The 14,136-nt window shown below is 47.5% G+C and overlaps 1 protein-coding gene across 3 annotated transcripts in view; it reads right to left on the bottom strand.

Annotated features, from left to right (window-relative positions):
* Nucleotides 1-14,136, bottom strand: part of LOC140704276 (uncharacterized) — a 34,212-nt gene that overhangs the window by 6,428 nt on the left and 13,648 nt on the right. The window lies entirely within an intron of this gene.

The raw sequence follows: 14,136 nt of genomic DNA, 5'->3' as shown, positions 1-14,136 counted from the left end.
TTGTAAGACACTTTTACAGAAGCGAAAAAGGACTTCGCAAAGGCATTGAAATGTATTGAGTCAGCTTCAATACATTCCAATATAGGAAACATTGTTTCACTCAACGATGTTTCCTATGGGGATTTTCACTGAACGATGGCAATCCGTTCCAATTGGAATGGATTAACCGGTTTTCAATGCATTCGTATGAGAAATGGTGTTTCACAGAACGATGTTTCACACAACGTTGATTTTTTTGGAACCGATTAACATCGTTGTGTGAGGCACCACTGTATTAAAGACCAGAGATTTATACAACTGATAAAATCCTTTTACTTTGCTTAGTAAGTTGCACCAAAGAAGGCCCATTGACTCTTTGGGAGTCAGTCAGCCAGTCGTTGGGATTAGGTGAGTTAAATCCCCCCTAAACTGCATTGATTCCAATAGGCCTACTCAAATTGCAACATAGTATAGTACAGAAAGTGGCAAATAGAAATGGCCCATCCATGGAGCCTAAAGCGCTGATTTACTTAATCTCTATTGATTCAGTTAATTTATTGTACTGTGGTTTACCACCCCAAGAAGAAGCAAGATTTCAGCTGCTGATTGGACAGTTGACACCAACTTTTAAAATTATGATCCCGGCTTCTTTCCGAGGGTGACCAGTAAAATATTTGCTGCCACTGGATTTCATGTTCCAGGCCAGATTCTCAGCACATACTGGGCTCAGCAGGGTTCTGTCCACTCCATAATTCACCGACTTAACGACAACACTTTGAATTAGGGATCTGCAACTTTCAGCTGTTTTCCTGCTCTTCCCAGATTAAAATTAAGAAAAGTTTGAAAGAACATCTCCGAATTTTGAAAAAACACAGAGAATGGCAGGACAATGATATGGAAAGAATGAATGACTTGTTGCAGAGTTCTGAATTCATGGTTCTGTCAGGAACGCGTCCCCTTAGAGAAGTCATTCTACTAGGAGAAGGAGCCAAACTGTAGTTCCCAGCTTCCACCACCTTTTCTCTAGATTGGGTGAGACCGAGAAGGTGTGTGAGTGGGCAACTATGGGCAAGCTTCTCTTCCTAGATTTCCAATTACTGACTTATTTAAGCTTAGAACTCTTTAGCTGTGTAATTTAAACCTTGCACACCAGCCTTACCAGGTTTGTTGTTGGGTAGTTGTTAAGTCGTGTCTGACTCTTCGTGACCCCATGGACCAGAGCACGCCAGGCCCTCCTGTCTTCCACTGCCTGCCGGAGTTGGGTCAAATTCATCTTGGTTGCTTCGATGACACTGTCTAGCCACCTCATCCTCTGTCGTCCCCTTCTCCTCTTCCCGTCACACTTTCCTAAAATCAGGGTCTTTTTCAGACAGTCTTCTCTTCTCATGAGACGGCCAAAGTATTGGAGCCTCAGCTTCAGGATCTGTCCTTCCAGTGAGTACTCAGGGTTGATTTCCTTCAAAATGGATAGGTTTGTTGTCCTTGCAGTCCAGGGGATTCTCAAGAGTCTCCTCCAGCACCACAATTCAAAAGCATCAATTTTTCGGTGGTCAGCTTTCTTTTTGGTCCAGCTCTTGCTTCCATAAATCACCACAGGAAAAACCATAGCTTACACGATGTGGGTTTTTGTTGGTTAAGGCAGAGGTCATCAGCCTTTTCCTTACTGCGGACCGGCTGAGCCTCTGAGGGAGGTGGGGTGACCCCTCACGCTCTCGGATGCATGCACGAAGTGGTGGGGTATCACGTGTGCCAGAGGGCCGTGGGGGCCATGGTGGGAAATTCAAATGGTGGAGGGCAGGGAGGAGCGCCAAAGACTGGCACGGCAGCCCCAGCAAGCATCCGCTGGTGCCGATTCTGGAGATAGAGGCACCAGCAGCAGCATTGGCCTGCTAAGAGCGGTGAGGACCGCTGACCCTGGCCTTGTTGGAGCCTAGGAGGCGAGCAGCCAGAGAGCGCACCCTGGCCATGCTCAGACTCCCAGGCTGCTGGCGCTGGCAGGCATTCCTGCACCCCTTCAAGCATGTGCCCGTGCACAAGGGGGGGTGAGGTGAGCAGGCACTCCTGCACACCCATGAAGCAGTGGGGGAGCGTGCGTGTGTGCGTGCCTCCGGCACGCAGGCATGGCAAGAACTTTGCAAATGGGCTTTGATTCCCAACCTGAGGCTGAGAATACCCCAAACCAGCATACGTTTTCTTTCTGCTTTCTTACCGGGGGATGTCCTACCTCTGTTCCCTTCCTGATGTAGACATAAATGCTTCTTTTCCTCTCTCTCTTAATCTCTCCTGCCTCTGCACCACCCCCATCACCGCTGATGCCAGGCCGCAAAGACAGACCTCCCCCTCCCTGCCTGCATGCACTTGCCTCCCCACAGCTGCTTTGCCCACGGGGGTGCATGCATGAAGGGGTGAGAGAGTGCTCACGCCGGCATTGGCACGCGTGGGTGTGCGCAAAGCAGCTGTGGGGAGGGGAGTGCGTGCAGGGGGGAAGTCTGTCTTCGTGGCCTGGTCTGGCTCATGCAAGGGACCGGCACCGGGTCACGGACCGGGGGGTTGATGACCTCTGCCTTAGACCACCACAGCTTTTGCAGGCAGAAAGTGACTGTGGCCCTCCTGTTATAAATTTCCAGATTACAACACTCGACGTGTGTTTTATATGACCCTCCACTATTTTGAGTAGCATGAATGGGATCACAATGACCAGATAGGTGGAGTATGTAGAAATAATAAACAAACAAAGAAAGAAAGAAACAAACAAACAAACAAATAAATAAATCACTGCATGTTCAAAAGAGAGTTGTACCCTCTTTTGACCCCCTGGAGTGAGGAAGCCATTTAATGGTTGTTAGGTCAATCAATCAATCAATCAATAGTTTATTTACAGTCCTTAGACCAGTCACATAAGTATAAAACCTTATAAAACCTTAAAATTTCTAACTTTCAGTATTCCATTAGAACATGTTGGCATACATACAACTGGGAACGGCAATCTAATTGGTATTTAACTTCCGCAATCGAAGAATTGCTACACAGAACCTCGCAATCCGACAGGTGATCTGGACATCAACATCTGAGAGAAGGAACTCTAGCCTATTTCCCTCTGAACGTCCTGGCAATCTATCTATTAAGGGGGTTAAAGTCTCTTCTTCATGGATTGCTGCCTTGTCGTGGCGAAGGGGCTTGAGTAACTCAGAGAAACTATGGGCTATGCCGTGCAGGGACACCCAAGACGGACAGGACATAGTGGAGAGTTCCGACTAAACGCAATCCACCTGGAGTAGGAAATGGCAAGCCACTCCAGTATCTTTGCCAAGAACGCCCCATGATCAGAAACAAAAGGCTAAAAGATATGACGCTGGAAGATGGGCCCCTCAGGTCGGAAGGCGTCCAACATGCTACTGAGGAAGAGCGGAGGACAAGTACAAGTAGCTCCAGAGCTAATGAAGTGGTTGGGCCAAAGCCGAAAGGACGCTCAGCTGTGGACGTGCCTGGAAGTGAAAGGAAAATCCAATGCTGCAAAGAAAAATACTGCATAGGAACCTGGAATGTAAGATCTATGAACCTTGGGAAGCTGGAGGTGGTCAAACAGGAGATGGCAAGAATAAACATCGACATCCTGGGCATCAGTGAACTAAAATGGACATGAATGGGCGAATTCAGCTCAGATGATTATCATATCTACTATTGTGGACAAGAATCCCGTAGAAGGAATGGAGTAGCCCTCATAGTCAACAAAAGAGTGGGAAAAGCTGTAATGGGATACAATCTCAAAAATGATAGAATGATGTCAATACGAATCCAAGGCAGACCATTCAACATCACAATAATCCAAGTTTATGCACCAACCAGCATTGCTGAGGAGACTGAAATTGAACAATTCTATGAAGATTTACAACACCTTCTAGAACTGACACCAAAGAAAGATGTTCTTCTCATTCTAGGGGACTGGAATGCTAAAGTAGGGAGCCAAGAGATAAAAGGAACAACAGGGAAGTTTGGCCTTGGAGTTCAGAACGAAGCAGGACAAAGGCTAATAGAGTTTTGTCAAGAGAATAAGCTGGTCATCACAAACACTCTTTTCCAACAACACAAGAGGCGACTCTATACATGGAAATCACCAGATGGGCAATATCGAAATCAGATTGATTATATTCTCTGCAGCCAAAGATGGAGAAGCTCTATACAGTCAGCAAAAACAAGACCTGGAGCTGACTGCGGTTCTGATCATCAGCTTCTCATAGCAAAATTCAAGCTTAGACTGAAGAGATTAGGAAAAACCACTGGGCCACTCAGGTATAATCTAAACCAAATCCCTTATGAATACACAGTGGAAGTAAAGAACAGATTTAAGGAACTAGATTTGGTGGACAGAGTGCCTGAAGAACTTTGGATAGAGGCTCGTAACATTGTCCAGGAGGCAGCAACGAAAACCATCCCAAAGAAAAGGAAATGCAAGAAAGCAAAGTGGCTGTCCAACGAGGCCTTAGAAATAGCAGAGAGGAGAAGGGAAGCAAAATGCAAGGGAGATAGGGAAAGTTACAGAAACTTGAATTCAGACTTCCAAAGAATAGCAAGGAGAGACAAGAGGGCCTTCTTAAATGAACAATGCAAAGAAATAGAGGAAGATAACAGAAAAGGAAAGACCAGAGATCTGTTCAGGAAAATTGGACATATTAGAGGAACATTTTGCGCAAAGATGAACATGATAAAAGACAAAAATGGGAGGGACCTAACAGAAGCAGAAGACGTCAAGAAGAGGTGGCAAGAATACACGGAGGAATTATATCAGAAAGATGTGGATATCCCGGACAACCCAGACAATGCAGTTGCTGACCTTGAGCCAGACATCCTGGAGAGCGAAGTCAAGTGGGCCTTAGAAAGCCTGGCTAACAACAAGGCCAGTGGAGGTGATGGCATTCCAGTTGAACTATTTAAAATCTTGAAAGATGATGCTGTTAAGGTGCTACATTCAATATGCCAGCAAGTTTGGAAAACTCAACAGTGGCCAGAGGATTGGAAAAGATCAGTCTACATCCCAATCCCAAAGAAAGGCAGTGCCAAAGAATGCTCCAACTACCGTACAATTGCACTCATTTCGCACGCTAGCAAGGTTATGCTCAAAATCCTACAAGGTAGGCTTCAGCAGTATGTGGACCGAGAACTCCCAGAAGTACAAGCTGGATTCCGAAGAGGCAGAGGAACTTGAGACCAAATTGCTAACTTGCGCTGGATTATGGAGAAAGCCAGAGAGTTCCAGAAAAATATCTACTTCTGCTTCATTGACTATGCGAAAGCCTTTGACTGTGTGGACCACAGCAAACTATGGCAAGTTCTTAAAGAAATGGGAGTGCCTGACCACTTTATCTGTCTCCTGAGAAACCTATATGTGGGACAGGAAGCAACAGTTAGAACTGGTCATGGAACAACTGAGTGGTTCAAAATTGGGAAAGGAGTACGGCAAGGCTGTATATTGTCCCCCAGCTTATTTAACTTATATGCAGAATACATCATGCGGAAGGCTGGACTGGAGGAATCCCAAGCCGGAATTAAGATTGCCGGAAGAAATATCAACAACCTCCGATATGCAGATGATACCACTCTGATGGCAGAAAGTGAGGAGGAATTAAAGAACCTTGTAATGAGAGTGAAAGAGGAGAGTGCAAAAAACGGTCTGAAACTCAACATCAAAAAAACTAAGATCATGGCCACTGGTCCCATCACCTCCTGGGAAATAGAAGGGGAAGATATGGAGGCAGTGTCAGATTTTATCTTCCTGGGCTCCATGATCACTGCAGATGGAGACAGCAGCCCTGAAATTAAAAGGCGCCTTCTTCTTGGGAGGAAAGCGATGACAAATCTGGACAGCATCTTGAAAAGCAGAGACATCACCTTGCCAACAAAAGTCCGAATAGTCAAAGCTATGGTTTTTCCTGTCGTGATGTATGGAAGTGAGAGCTGGACCATAAAGAAAGCAGACCGCCGAAGAATTGATGCCTTTGAATTGTGGTGCTGGAGGAGGCTCTTGAGAATCCCCTGGACTGCAAGGAGAACAAACCTATCAGTTCTAAAGGAAATCAACCCGGAGTGCTCACTGGAAGGACAGATCCTGAAGCTGAGGCTCCAGTACTTTGGCCATCTAATGAGAAGAAAAGACTCCCTGGAAAAGACCCTGATGTTGGGAAAGTGTGATGGCAAGAGGAGAAGGGGACGACCGAGGATGAGATGGCTGGACAGTGTCTGCGAAGCAACCAACATGAACCTGACACAACTCCGGGAGGCAGTAGAAGACAGGAGGGCCTGGCGTGCTCTGGTCCATGGGGTCACGAAGAGTCGGACACGACTAAACGACTAAACACACACAAAGTCTCTTTTCGCACTGCTTCATACAATGGGCAGGTGAAGAACATGTGCTGTATGGTCTCGATCTCCCTCAGGTGGCAGGAGCATAACCTTTCAGCAAAAGGGGTATTTTTATACTTCCCTTCTAGTACAGCAGAGGGGAGGGCCAAACACCTTGCCAGAGTAAAGGCTCTTCTAATTCCTTTAATTTCCAAAGATGTTAAGTATTTGGCCGGTACCATACAATTTTTGATGTAAGTCCGTGCTGCCATATTTTGGATGCTAGAAAGGTCTGTTTGGTATTCATTGTCCTCTATTCTTTGTTTAACTATTTGTTTTGCCTGCTCTATTCCAGAGGATATAAGTGCCTGAGGTGAGAGGCCAATTTTCCCCAAGTAGCCCTGGACCGATTTAACCCACTTAGATTGATAGTTATCTTTAAATAATAAGGAAAATAGGCCTTCTGGATTTAACTGTCCCTTTAGCCACATATATATAGATTGAATTCTAATCCAGGCTTCTACTTTAAGGCATCCTGTTTCTAGCCTTATCCTTGCATTTGACACGCATCTTGGGACCTGGAGTATAGTTCTTAAGAATTTGGATTGGACTATTTCTTGTGGTGCGAAGTGAGAACTGGGTGGCCCCATGAATGAGCCGTACAGCAGCTGGGCTAATGCCTTTGCTCTATACAATTTGAGGGCTGCCGGTATGAAGGACCCTCCTTGGGAGAGATGGAATTTTACTATACTATTTGCCGATCTTTCTCCCTGATCAGCCACAAATTTACTATGCTGAAGCCTAGATCCTGAGGCCTGTAATACTACCCCCAGATATTTGAAGCTGTTCACCTGCTCGATACTGTGTCCATTTATTTGCCATGACCTACTCTTGGGTCTCTGTCCAAAGGCGACTATCTTGGTCTTCTGATAGTTAATCGTTAATGATTTATATTCACAGTATGAGGCAAGCTTCTTAAGTGCCCTCCTCAGCCCTATGGGGGTTCTGGATAGAATTACTGTATCATCAGCATAGAGTAAGGCTGGCACTGTTCTATCTGTAAGTTTAGGTGAATGGAGATCGGCGGTGTTAAGCCAGCTTGATAAGTCGTTTATGTAAAATATGAATAATGCTGGTGCCAGCAGGCAGCCTTGCCTAACACCTCTGTGCGTTTGCACAGATTCCGTGAGGTGTCCCTGTCTGCTGCACCTGACTCTCAGGTATGTTTCTTCATGTAGGGCCCTGATTAGATATAGAAGTCTTTTGTCTATAGATGAGTTTGATAGATTGTCCCAGAGGTGTGTTCTCGATATAGAATCGAATGCTGATTTAAAGTCCACAAAGGCAGCATAGAGTGATGTTACTCCTTTGGCTGAGTATTTCTCTATAAGATGCTGTATAATTAGGCATTGTTCTATTGTGGATCTCCCTGGCTGAAAGCCTGCTTGTTCTGCCCCAATGATATTTTCTACTTCGAGCCACTCCAGGAGTTTGTCTAGGAGGTGCCTTGCATATAGTTTGCTTATAATATTCAGCAAACTTATTGGCCTGTAGTTGGCTGGATCCTCCCTTTTCCCTTTCTTATAAAATGGGACCACTGTGGCCGTTTTCCATGATATCGGGATTTGGCCTGTGTCATTAATATGGGTGAAGAGAGGTGCTAGAAAAGAGCCCCACCATGTCTTGTTTTCTTTTAGGAGTTCTGGTGGGATGCCATCAAGGCCTGGGGCTTTTCCATTTTTTAGCTGATCTATATGAGCTATTATTTCGCCTGGGGTCACCGGGGGCCATTTGGGAGTGCTTCCAAGCATTACTGGAGAAGGGGGTACAATAACATCCTCATACATACTTGTAAAGTGGGATACCCATTTATCTAGTGGAATACAAGAGGATAATGGGTGTCTGGGCTCTGATAGTCTGCCTGAGATTAGTTTCCAGAAAAGGGATGGATTTTTGGCTTTTGCTGCTTCAATCACCTTCCTCCATAGTTCTCTCGTGTGTTCTCTTTTACTGTGATGTATCTGCTGTTTGTATTCTTTCTTATGTACCAGTAGTTTTAGGAGGACCTCTTTTTTGACATGGTCTTCTGCTCTCAGGTATTCCTGGTATGTCTGATTAACTAATTGTTTTGCTGCCTTACAGCTTTGGTTGAACCAAGGTTTGGATCGGTTATATGAATTCTGAAGGTTTCTGCTATATGAGTGGACGAGATGTGGCTGTAATTGTTGTAGGAGAGTTTCATATTTATCTATGGGATTCCAGTGGACTGTCTGGCTTCCTACTGGATTAAGGGCATCAATCAAATTTTTCGAAGTTAAAAGTTGTTTTAAATTTTGTGCCAGTTTAGGTGACCATCTTACTCGGCAACCCACTCTTTCTAGTGCTGTAATTTCAGTATGATATCTTGGTTCTGTGTCTAAATCTCTGACGTTTAGGTGGAAACTTAGATGTAGGGGGAAATGATCCCCCTCCATGTAAGGAAGTACTTATTTATTTATTTTATTTTATTTATTTGATTTATATCCCGCTCATCTGGTAAATCTATACCACTCTGAGCGGCTAACAAGAACATAGATACAATTATAATAAAATAAATTAAAAATCAATTAACAGAAAATAACAAAAATCATAAATAATCGCAAATAATAAATAGATAAAGAAGAGAAAAATAAATTAAGTTAGATTAGGTGCTGGCAGGAGGGAAGGCCTTGACATAGAGCCATGTTTTTAGTTGAGTTTTGAATGTACCCAGCGTAGGGGCCGCGCGAATCTCAGGAGGGAGATTGTTCCAAAGGCGAGGAGCCACCGCCGAGAAGGCCCGGTTTCGTGTCTTCTCCCTCCGGGCCTCCCTCGGCATCAGGCTCCTCAGCCTCACCTCCTGGGTCGCGCGGGTGGTCCGGGTAGAACTTGGTGGGTGAAGGCGTTCCGCCAAGTATCGAGGTCCCAAACCGTTTAGGGCCTTATAAGTGAGCATTAAAACTTTGAAGTCAATACGGAAACGAATGGGCAGCCAATGCAGTCTAGCCAGGATAGGAGAAACGTGGTGGAATTTTCTCCCTCCGGTAAGGAGTCTGGCTGCTGCATTCTGCACCATCTGGAGTTTCCGTATCAGCCTCAAAGGTAGCCCCACGTAGAGCGCGTTGCAGTGATCTAATCTTGAGATTACGAGCGCATGTACTAAGGTGGTGAGCGCCCCCGTGTCGAGATAGGGCCGCAGCCGGGCAATCCGCCAAAGGTGGAAAAAGGAGGAGCGGACAACCGACGCCACCTGTGTTTCCATGGTGAGCGTCGGGTCCAAATGTATGCCCAAGCTGCGGACCCCACTCACCGGAGCCAGGGTGGCCCCCCCAAACAAGAGAGAGCCAACCAAGCCGCCAACCACGGGGGGGCCCACCCTCAGGACTTCCGTCTTGTCCGGGTTCAGCCGCAGGCCATTTTCCTGCATCCATTCCAGTACAGTCCCCAGGCAGCGCTGAAGGGACAGGACGGCATCACCTGCAGTTGGTAAAAAGGAGATGTAGAGCTGGGTGTCATCAGCATACTGATGACACAGCGCTCCACACCCCCTGATGACCCCTGCTAGCGGCCTCATATAGATGTTAAATAGCATTGGGGAGATAATCGACCCCTGTGGAACCCCACAGTTGGAGTTCCACGGGGCCGAGACACTCTCCCCAAGCTGAACTCTCTGGGGGCGGTCCTCCAAGAAGGAACGGAGCCAGGCTAACGCCAGGCCACCGATTCCCAACTCGGAGAGCCTCCCCAGGAGGATACCGTGGTCGACGGTATCAAAGGCCGCCGAAATATCGAGGAGGACCAGCAGAGACGTATTGCCCCTGTCGGCCTCCCTCAGCAGGTCATCATACAGGGCGACCAATGCCGTCTCTGTACCGTGATGCGGCCTGAAGCCCGACTGGAACGGATCCAGGCCATCTGTTTCATCCAGGAGTGCCTGAAGCTGGTCTGCCACCACCCTCTCCACCACTTTGCTCATGAAAGAAATATTGGCGACGGGCCTATAGTTGCCAATTTTGTCCGCCGCCAAACTAGGTTTCTTTCGTATGGGCCTAATGAGTGTCTCCTTGAGAGCAGGCGGGAACCTGCCCTCCAGGAAAGACCCATTTATTATTGCTGTGGCCCATTCAGTTGTTTTCGGCCTGGCTGCTTTGATTAGCCAGGCCGGGCAAGGGTCCAAGGAGGAGGTGGTGGCCCGACAGCGGTCAAGCACCCTGGCCACAGAATCAGGCGTTACTGGCTGGAAAGAGTCGAGAATAACCGGGTAAGACGGAGCGCTGGACATCTCAGCTTGATTCACTGCATTTAGAAAAGGAGAGAGCTCCCGGCGGATGGCCTCCACTTTAGATTTTAAAAATGCCGCAAATTGGTCAGGTGAAAAACTAGGGGGAGGCCCATCACCCGGACCAACTCCGGATAGGTCGCTCACTATACGGAAAAGCTCCGCCTGCTGGTTGGACGCTTCGCTTATCCGGTTAGCGAAGAATGATCTACATGCAGCCTTCACCTTATTCAGGTAAAGGTTAGTTGCGACCTTGACAGCTATCCAGTTATTGTCCGTCGGGTTCTTCCTCCATCTGCGCTCTAGCCTTCTCCTAATTCGCTTCATTGCCCGGAGCTCCAGGTTGAACCAGGGCGCCGGACGAGTTCTGCGCCGGAGAGGGCGTTTGGGCGCGATCGTGTCGACTGCCCAGGTGGCAGCGGTGGACCAGCTGTCCACCAGGACGTCAACAGGAGCGCTAGCCAGGTCAGCCGTAATCCCTCTCATGGCCTCCTGGAAACCGATTGGATCCAGTAGTCTTCGAGGGCGGACCATGGAAATAGGCCCCTGCTCCCTGCGGGGGGAGAGAGCCACTGTGAGGTTAGATTTTATCAGGTGGTGATCTGACCATGACAAGGGGATAGACACAAGGTCTGTCACCATCAGACCACTCTCGCCCCAATTGGAGGAAAAAACCAGGTCTAGCGTGTGGCCACCCACGTGGGTGGGGCCGTTGACATGCTGGGACATGTTCAAGGAAGCCATGGTTTCCAAGAACTCAAGAGCTGGCCCAGTAACCTCTGCCTCCGCATGCACGTTGAAATCACCCAAGACCAGAAGCCTTGGGGATCCCAACAATGCCGCGGAGACAAAGTCAGCCAGCTCCGGAAGGGAAGTGGCTGGGCCGCAGGGAGCACGGTAGCCCAGCAAAATCCCAATTCCATCCCTGGCCCCTATCGACACGTGGAGTGCCTCTAGACCCGGCCTTACCACCGAGGAGCGCCTGGTAACCTCCAAATTGGATTTATAGACAATGGCTACTCCCCCTCCCCGTCCTTCCAGTCTACCCTGGTGCTGGACATCATAACCGGGCGGGCAGATGAGAGCCAGGGGGGGACCACCCTCCCCATTGAGCCACGTCTCGGTTATGCATGCCAGGTCTGCATTCTCCTCCAGGATAAGGTCATGAATCACCTGGGGCTTATTCGATACAGACCTGGCATTCAACAGCACCAGGGTTAGAGTGGAAGGCTGGCTGAACTGGCTGCCTCGATACTGGGGGTTGACTGCAGCCTCAGAACAGTGAACAGCCTTCAGACATCTGTTCACTGTTCTACTAACACGAGCAGAGATTGCGTCAACGCCATATCGCCCTCTACCCATAACCACCGGGATGTTAAAAGGCCCCTCGCTGGGCAAGCAGGCCTCCCACTCCATGCCAGACGAAAAGAAAAGAGAGAAGAAATAAAATAATAATAATAATAATGAGAAAGCAAACACTAAATAATATCACCACTTAACAAATACAAAAAATACATAGCAATACAAAATTATAAACCCAATACAAACATAATGAATTTAAATTTAACAAAAAATAAAAAAAATAAAAAACATTCCCCCCCCCCATCTAACTACGTCCATCCTCCACTGCCTCGGAACCCTGTCTTTTTTAGTTTTGCTGGACTTGCTATTCTTGATGATGTTAATATATTTCCAGGGGTTGTTAGAGTTGATGTTAAAGTCAGGGAAATTGCCGGATTAAGGATGTTGCTCACAGGTTGCATCAAAATAAAAAGAACAGGCAGCGTCGAGAGCAGCGAAGTCCAGGCAAAAAGATAGATAGTCCCAGGCTTCCCTCTTTCCCTTCCTTGTAAAGGAGTCAATAGATTTTTATAGCTGGCCCTGGACGGGCTGGATGAACAGACCGAATCTGGAGAAGAAGCTGCTGGCCGGGAACCCAACATGGCGACCGTCCAGGACTCTCCTAGGACGATGAGGTCTTCGTCCCACCAGGTCACCGCTGGCAATCTGCCTCTCTGTCTCAGCAGCCCGGGTCCCACAACGCTCCTAGGCAGCGTGGACCTTGCTGTTGGCCATAGGGAACACAGCACACCAGGTTCCAAGCACTGAGCTCCGATCTCGGCCCTGCAAAGATCGTCAAGGGGGAGGGAGGCGCCGAGTCACCAGACGCCAATCTTTCTCCTCTGGAGAGCTCAGCGTCAGCCTGACAAGCAAGCCTGTTCCCTGGCAGCGCAGTTCTCCAGTGGTCGATAGACCCGACTCCTCAGCAAACACGGAAGCGCTCAAAACGCCACCTCCTGCGGCCAGCGAGGCACCCGAGCGTCCAAGCACAGTCGAAGCCGGGAGGCTCCAGTCGAGCCTCAGCCCCCAGCTCCGCGTCTGAGCTCTGGCTCCAGCCCCGTGCTCAATCAGGCAGCCAGCAATCAATCAAAGAGGCCAGGAGAGGGACTAGAGAAGAGGGTGAGAGCAAAAAAAAAGAAGAAAAAAAAAGGAAAAAGAGATAGGAAAGAGAAAGTTAGGAAAAGAGTACAAGAGGCGAACCGGCGCGGCGGAGGTAAGCACTAACCGCTGCTACCGACGCCATCTTTGTGTTGTACTTGGAGAGTTTTGACCATGGAAAGGAGCCCCCTGCACACCAGGATGTAGTCAATTGTACTAGCTTTAGTTGCTGCCATAAATGTATATTTTCCTGGAGTATCACCTGTGATTGTGCCATTTAAAACTGAGAGGCCCAGTCTGTAGGCAAATTTGTACAGACAGGCCCCGGCATAATTTGCATGTTGGTCCTTAGATGCCCTCTCCTGATTCAGGGTCCCCACATTATCATTTCTTATGTTGGCTATCATCTTAAATTTGGTTCCCAGATAGTCATCATCTGGTCCCATACGGGCGTTTAGTAGCGGTGTTATTTTCTTCTGTTTTTTTCCCAAGGCTGCAGTTGTGTAATTCTGTCGTACAGAGGTATTTCTAATATCTCTCGGCAGCTCCAGTGGTCATTATCTCTGTGTTTACTTTTACCAAGGTTAAAATCATGCCTTCAGCCAAGAAGTAGAATAGGAACTTCAACTAAACAAAAGCTATAAAAACCATATAAAATTACATAAAATAAAGATAAAATCACCGCTGTGTAGCCATGAGCGTCTTGCCTGGCTGAGCCGGAACCGGAAGCCGTTTAGTGTACACAAGCATGCTTCCCATGCAGACCAGGACCACACTGTTCACTTTGAAAAAAAACTATGAAAAAAAACTATGCCTGAATATATGTGACAGAGCACATGCCAATATCTGTAAAGGAACTCATACTTAGAGATATCTTCCTATTAATTTGCATGGGGAATCGGCTGGAGTTTTATGGGTCATTCTAAAGTAGGGGATGACAGATACATTTATTTCTTGTCTCGGTTGTTAGGTCTATTTTGTGCGCTTCTGCCATTCACAGTTGACTTAGGGAAGTTAAAGCTGTCTCCTGTGAATCCCATCTCCTGCTATTGATGGAGATGGGTGAGATTTGCATCAGGATCTGA

Source organism: Pogona vitticeps, chromosome 2 (assembly GCF_051106095.1).
Source record: "Pogona vitticeps strain Pit_001003342236 chromosome 2, PviZW2.1, whole genome shotgun sequence".
Lineage (NCBI taxonomy): Eukaryota > Metazoa > Chordata > Lepidosauria > Squamata > Agamidae > Pogona > Pogona vitticeps.
Note: the sequence above shows the minus strand (reverse complement) of the source record. Positions and strands in the feature narration are given on the sequence as shown.